We start from the raw sequence: 7762 nt of genomic DNA, 5'->3' as shown, positions 1-7762 counted from the left end.
TATATATGTAAGAGAGAGAGAGATGGGGGGTTCGGAATGGTTTAAACAGACTCTAAATTACACTGATAAAATGTACATCAGTCCAATGGTTAACATGATAGATTTCTATCAAGCTGGTTGCCCTATTGTACCATTGAGCAAGACTACCCTCATTGCCTAACAAAACCAAGCAGTCTTTTGCCAGAACACCATAATGTGAACTTAGGCCATCTAAATCAAATTCCTATGTGAAATTTGCCAATATAAGCCAATACACTTTAATGCAAACTTAGCCAATCTAAACCAAATATCTTAATGGAAACTTAGCCAAACACCTTAATGTGAACTTAGCCCATCTAAACCAATGTACCATAATGTGAACTTAGCCCATCTAAACCAAGAAAAGAATAATGTGATATTGGCTCATATAAACAAAAACACCTTAATGCTATCTTAGCCAATCTAAACCAACCGACTTAATTTATTTTTTATAAAGAATACAAAGTGAAAATTTAAATACTTTTCAGCATTATAAATGAAATCACAAATAGTCCATAAAAGTTATATGACAAGTCCAAAAGGGTAGTGTTCCAAATGAATGCCAGTGGTTTTCTGAATGAAGTCCAATTTTGAATGTGCTGATGTAATAACAATCTTGACGTGTGGCGATGATGTAATTTAGAATGTCCTTGAATGAATTCATAATAGTCCCAAAATAGCGATTTTTGATATTTGGACATTAGTATTGGGGTGTATGGACATATTTGTTTTGCTTATCAAAACGTTGGAAATCGCCGACACCATGCGGTATCGGCATAGGCTGCTTACTAGCCACAGGGGGCTCGTATCATTGCTTACAATGAAACTATCAGTCGTACATATAGTATAAAATGTATGACTGTCAGTTCAATTGTGAGCAACGATGCGAGCCCCTGTGCTTACTAGCCTGCCATGCAAACTTGACCGACCTTTCATCGAGATATACCTGCATGAAATCGAGAGAAATACGATTTATTTTCTCAGAAATAATTGCGAGTATAACATCATTTGTCGTTAATGAAGCTGACTGACGAAAGAAAACGACAACCTTGATGAAATTTGACACGGAACTCGCCATTGTATTACTATTCAAATGACTGCACAAATATGGCAACCTACATGTCAGTGACTTCGGCGATCAAATAAGCTCTTGCTTCTTTACAGATTGAAACTGAAGGGATGTATTGTCGTAAGCAGAGCTCTCCCCTGTCTCTAATATATATATATATATATATATATATATATATATATATATATATATATATATATATATATATATATATATATATATATATATATATATATATATATATATATATATATATATGTGTGTGTGTGTGTGTGTGTGTGTGTGTGTGTAATGTATCTTTGTAACGACGAAGAGACAACCTATATTAGTCTTAAATTTGTACGTACAAATGTCTACGGCCATACCACGTTGAAAACACCGGTTCTCGTCCGATCACCGAAGTTAAGCAACGTCGGGCCCGGTTAGTACTTGGATGGGTGACCGCCTGGGAATACCGGGTGCTGTAGGCATTTTTTAATTTTTTTTTGGGTTCCATCCTCACTGTGAGGATATGCGATCATATATGGCCAATATTTCTTGTTCACAAATCTGGTGCAAATTTTGCAGTTTCCTCTACCTCCAGGATCGAAATGGGCCGCCTCGTATGCCGTCCAGATCCTCCAAATTTCTTCTGATATTCCGGATTCAGCCTATGCTATAGCGAATAATTGCAACGTATGAAATCGATGTCTTTCATTTTGGATACTTGTCTGTGGTATTTCTTATTCAATAATTGATAGATATATTTGGAATGTATTATTTTTAATTATTTTAATTTATTTACCTGTTTTTTAGCAGGGCACCAGTCTATCAGTGTGAAACTTGGCATCCCTTAGCGAATACTTCGAATATGGGCCATTGACAAAATAAATTGGTGTATAAATCTCTGTTTTGATTACAGTAAGTTTGGATGGATGTTCCCTGCTTCCACTTCCTTGCACTTTCTGTGTTTCCACAACTTTAACGTTTCCGAGCTGCAAGACGATATCCGTTTCAAATCAGATTCGAGTCCGTATTTAAAGGTAGCTCATAGGCTGATGTCGATTATTTACCTATTGAATTAGTCAGTTGATACAAGATAAATAATAATAATAATAATAATAATAATAATGCCCAAAAACAACAAAAATGAACTGAATCTTCGTTTAAATGCATTGTTATTTAAGTCCATTTGAAGGTGTAAACCTCCGGTTAAGCAACTAATGTCCGAATCCGAAAATGCCTGAATTACAAATTTGAATAATGTATGAAGGCAGTTTATCTATATAAGTTTTAATCAGTACACTTTAATTACTAATTTTACACGGCACATAAACGTAAACGTGTGTACATCGGAAACGGTGAAGAGAGAAGCGAATATAAGTCTTAAATTTACAAACACTTGTGTCTACGGCCATACCACGTTGAAAGCACCGGTTCTCGTCCGATCACCGAAGTTAAGCAACGTCGGGCCCGGTTAGTACTTGGATGGGTGACCGCCTGGGAATACCGGGTGCTGTAGACTCTTTTTTTTTTTTTTTTTCTTTTATAACTAAAAACAGTTGAAGTTTTTCTTTCTTTCTTTTATTGTAACTAAATTTACTTTCTTCAATATAAATAATAAATAGAGCAATTTCTCGACTTTCATTTTCTCTTTTTCCTTAACTTTCTTCAATAATTCGGATCCTAAAAAAATCAAGCATAGGACCTGAATATAGCAAATGTTGCTTTGCACTTCTCTGCTCTTGGTTTCGATCCTTACTACTGGAATATGCGATCATAGATGACCAGTATTTCTTATTAACAAATTCGGTTCAATTTATCCAGTTTCCTCTACTTTTACTACCACAACAAGCTGCCTCCTTTCACGTCGAAATACTTCCTTCAAGTTTCTTCTCATATATTCCTGGTGTAGTCTCTTGCGCAGAGTTGCAAAATATGCGATCAATGTCTTTCATTTTGGCTACTTATTTGTGGTATTTCTTATTCACTAATTGATTGATAAATATGGAATGTATGAATTGTGAGAATTTTTTATATTAATTTATTGATTGATTGATTTCTTTTACAGCAGGGCCTCAGTCTGCCAGTGGGAAAATTGGCATCCTGTAGCGAATACTGTAAATATGGGCCATTGGCAAAATAAATTGGGTTATAAAATTCTGTTTTGATTACAGTAAGTTTAGATAGATATTCCATGCTTCCACTTTCTGTATTTCCACAACGTTAACTTCTCCAAGTTGCAAGAAGAGATCCTTTGCAAATCTGATAAGACCCTATCTTTAAAGTTAGCTTATAGGCCGGTGTCGCTTATTTTAACCAAATGATAGGACAGAAAGACGAATAATAATAATAATAATAATAACAACAACAATAATGTCCTGAATCTGCATTTTAAGTCAATTTCAACATGGAATTCTCCCCTTATCTGGGTCAGAAAATGGATGAGTGACAAATATGAGTATCTGAGGCCAGTTTTGCTTCTTTTGGATTAGAACTTTGAATCAGTATACACTTTAGTTACTAATATTATACTGCACACAAACATTTGTACATGGGAAACGTTGAAGAGATGTGTGACTAATCAGCAAAAGAGTCTTGAAAACGCATCAAGACAACAAATTATGTTTTACAGTCGAAATGTTGTTCTCACTAGAACTGAAATCATTTAATTTCTACTTAAATGCCCGAAAAATTTACAATTAAAACTACAATAAATGTTTTATACCTAGTCCCGCACAGTGACGTTTATCTGATTCCCTGTACTCACCGAGAGCATTCTGTGTCATATGGATGCATATCAAATGAAGTGAAAAGTAATGGAATACTCGCTTTTTTATTTATCCCTATGCATCGTGGTGCCCACACCATGATAAGACGCTGTTTCAATAAACCTTTTTATATATGTTCTTTACTGTTCTTCCTTTTTCTTCTTGCTTTATCATACTGACACACGAGAGAGAGAGAGAGAGAAAGAGAGAGAGTATGCAACAAAGTTCGCATAACTTTATCAGCTATTAACATTAATTGTACTTCTGTGTAATTTTATTTTTAACGCGTTATCCTATAACGATTGCAAACAAGGGCAAAAACTCTACTGATCTTATTCGATAATTATACCATACTGAATTAATAAGTTTGTCTCGTAAAAATGGATCATATATTTATCCTGGGTGGCTGAGGGTGTTTTAAGATATGTGTGTGTCTTTTGTGATATATATATATATATATATATATATATATATATATATATATATATATATATATATATATATACGTTTGTGTGTGTACATACATACATACATACATACATACGTGTATTATTTACATATAGTCTTGGATAATTTTAATTATTGGGATATGGTTTTTAGGTATCAACAGATACAAAGGAAACAAACGTTTCAATACATATAATGACATTTTCTTAAATTCTACATTGTATCATATTGACCTACTACTTGCTAGGGAAGCTGACTTTTATAAAATTTGCAAACTCCTTATATATATTTAAACTTACTTTTAGTATTCAACCAGAAAATCAGTACAGTGCAGAAAGATTGAAAATATTATTTCTTTCGGATATATATATATATATATATATATATATATATATATATATATATATATATATATATATATATATATATATATATATATATATATATATATATATATATATATATATATAGATATATATATATATATATATATATATATATATATATATATATATATATATGTAAGAGAGAGAGAGATGGGGGGTTCGGAATGGTTTAAACAGACTCTAAATTACACTGATAAAATGTACATCAGTCCAATGGTTAACATGATAGATTTCTATCAAGCTGGTTGCCCTATTGTACCATTGAGCAAGACTACCCTCATTGCCTAACAAAACCAAGCAGTCTTTTGCCAGAACACCATAATGTGAACTTAGGCCATCTAAATCAAATTCCTATGTGAAATTTGCCAATATAAGCCAATACACTTTAATGCAAACTTAGCCAATCTAAACCAAATATCTTAATGGAAACTTAGCCAAACACCTTAATGTGAACTTAGCCCATCTAAACCAATGTACCATAATGTGAACTTAGCCCATCTAAACCAAGAAAAGAATAATGTGATATTGGCTCATATAAACAAAAACACCTTAATGCTATCTTAGCCAATCTAAACCAACCGACTTAATTTATTTTTTATAAAGAATACAAAGTGAAAATTTAAATACTTTTCAGCATTATAAATGAAATCACAAATAGTCCATAAAAGTTATATGACAAGTCCAAAAGGGTAGTGTTCCAAATGAATGCCAGTGGTTTTCTGAATGAAGTCCAATTTTGAATGTGCTGATGTAATAACAATCTTGACGTGTGGCGATGATGTAATTTAGAATGTCCTTGAATGAATTCATAATAGTCCCAAAATAGCGATTTTTGATATTTGGACATTAGTATTGGGGTGTATGGACATATTTGTTTTGCTTATCAAAACGTTGGAAATCGCCGACACCATGCGGTATCGGCATAGGCTGCTTACTAGCCACAGGGGGCTCGTATCATTGCTTACAATGAAACTATCAGTCGTACATATAGTATAAAATGTATGACTGTCAGTTCAATTGTGAGCAACGATGCGAGCCCCTGTGCTTACTAGCCTGCCATGCAAACTTGACCGACCTTTCATCGAGATATACCTGCATGAAATCGAGAGAAATACGATTTATTTTCTCAGAAATAATTGCGAGTATAACATCATTTGTCGTTAATGAAGCTGACTGACGAAAGAAAACGACAACCTTGATGAAATTTGACACGGAACTCGCCATTGTATTACTATTCAAATGACTGCACAAATATGGCAACCTACATGTCAGTGACTTCGGCGATCAAATAAGCTCTTGCTTCTTTACAGATTGAAACTGAAGGGATGTATTGTCGTAAGCAGAGCTCTCCCCTGTCTCTAATATATATATATATATATATATATATATATATATATATATATATATATATATATATATATATATATATATATATATATATATATATATATATATATATACATATATATATATATATATATATATATATATATATATATATATATATATATATATATATATATATATATATATATATATATATATATGTGTGTGTGTGTGTGTGTGTGTGTGTGTGTAATGTATCTTTGTAACGACGAAGAGACAACCTATATTAGTCTTAAATTTGTACGTACAAATGTCTACGGCCATACCACGTTGAAAACACCGGTTCTCGTCCGATCACCGAAGTTAAGCAACGTCGGGCCCGGTTAGTACTTGGATGGGTGACCGCCTGGGAATACCGGGTGCTGTAGGCATTTTTTAATTTTTTTTTGGGTTCCATCCTCACTGTGAGGATATGCGATCATATATGGCCAATATTTCTTGTTCACAAATCTGGTGCAAATTTTGCAGTTTCCTCTACCTCCAGGATCGAAATGGGCCGCCTCGTATGCCGTCCAGATCCTCCAAATTTCTTCTGATATTCCGGATTCAGCCTATGCTATAGCGAATAATTGCAACGTATGAAATCGATGTCTTTCATTTTGGATACTTGTCTGTGGTATTTCTTATTCAATAATTGATAGATATATTTGGAATGTATTATTTTTAATTATTTTAATTTATTTACCTGTTTTTTAGCAGGGCACCAGTCTATCAGTGTGAAACTTGGCATCCCTTAGCGAATACTTCGAATATGGGCCATTGACAAAATAAATTGGTGTATAAATCTCTGTTTTGATTACAGTAAGTTTGGATGGATGTTCCCTGCTTCCACTTCCTTGCACTTTCTGTGTTTCCACAACTTTAACGTTTCCGAGCTGCAAGACGATATCCGTTTCAAATCAGATTCGAGTCCGTATTTAAAGGTAGCTCATAGGCTGATGTCGATTATTTACCTATTGAATTAGTCAGTTGATACAAGATAAATAATAATAATAATAATAATAATAATAATGCCCAAAAACAACAAAAATGAACTGAATCTTCGTTTAAATGCATTGTTATTTAAGTCCATTTGAAGGTGTAAACCTCCGGTTAAGCAACTAATGTCCGAATCCGAAAATGCCTGAATTACAAATTTGAATAATGTATGAAGGCAGTTTATCTATATAAGTTTTAATCAGTACACTTTAATTACTAATTTTACACGGCACATAAACGTAAACGTGTGTACATCGGAAACGGTGAAGAGAGAAGCGAATATAAGTCTTAAATTTACAAACACTTGTGTCTACGGCCATACCACGTTGAAAGCACCGGTTCTCGTCCGATCACCGAAGTTAAGCAACGTCGGGCCCGGTTAGTACTTGGATGGGTGACCGCCTGGGAATACCGGGTGCTGTAGACTCTTTTTTTTTTTTTTTTTTCTTTTATAACTAAAAACAGTTGAAGTTTTTCTTTCTTTCTTTTATTGTAACTAAATTTACTTTCTTCAATATAAATAATAAATAGAGCAATTTCTCGACTTTCATTTTCTCTTTTTCCTTAACTTTCTTCAATAATTCGGATCCTAAAAAAATCAAGCATAGGACCTGAATATAGCAAATGTTGCTTTGCACTTCTCTGCTCTTGGTTTCGATCCTTACTACTGGAATATGCGATCATAGATGACCAGTATTTCTTATTAACAAATTCGGTTCAATTTATCC

At 33.3% G+C, this 7762-nt stretch overlaps 4 non-coding genes across 4 annotated transcripts; all 4 read left to right on the top strand.

The window, feature by feature from the left end:
- Positions 1 to 1438: 1438 nt before the first annotated feature.
- LOC149771283 (5S ribosomal RNA) lies at positions 1439 to 1557 on the top strand. Its single transcript, XR_016418372.1, has one exon. It is a non-coding gene; the product is annotated as a 5S ribosomal RNA (ribosomal RNA).
- Positions 1558 to 2472: 915 nt separating this feature from the next.
- Positions 2473 to 2591, top strand: LOC149771282 (5S ribosomal RNA). The gene has a single exon (XR_016418358.1). It is a non-coding gene; the product is annotated as a 5S ribosomal RNA (ribosomal RNA).
- A 3717-nt stretch (positions 2592 to 6308) lies between these two features.
- On the top strand, positions 6309 to 6427 carry LOC149771281 (5S ribosomal RNA). The gene has a single exon (XR_016418371.1). It is a non-coding gene; the product is annotated as a 5S ribosomal RNA (ribosomal RNA).
- A 915-nt stretch (positions 6428 to 7342) lies between these two features.
- Positions 7343 to 7461, top strand: LOC149771280 (5S ribosomal RNA). Its single transcript, XR_016418357.1, has one exon. It is a non-coding gene; the product is annotated as a 5S ribosomal RNA (ribosomal RNA).
- The last annotated feature ends 301 nt before the right edge of the window (positions 7462 to 7762 follow it).

Source organism: Sinohyriopsis cumingii, unplaced genomic scaffold (genome assembly GCF_028554795.1).
Source record: "Sinohyriopsis cumingii isolate HCF-2022 unplaced genomic scaffold, ASM2855479v2 utg001995l, whole genome shotgun sequence".
NCBI classification, from domain to species: Eukaryota; Metazoa; Mollusca; class Bivalvia; order Unionida; family Unionidae; genus Sinohyriopsis; species Sinohyriopsis cumingii.
This window is presented reverse-complemented; position numbering and strand designations above follow the sequence as displayed.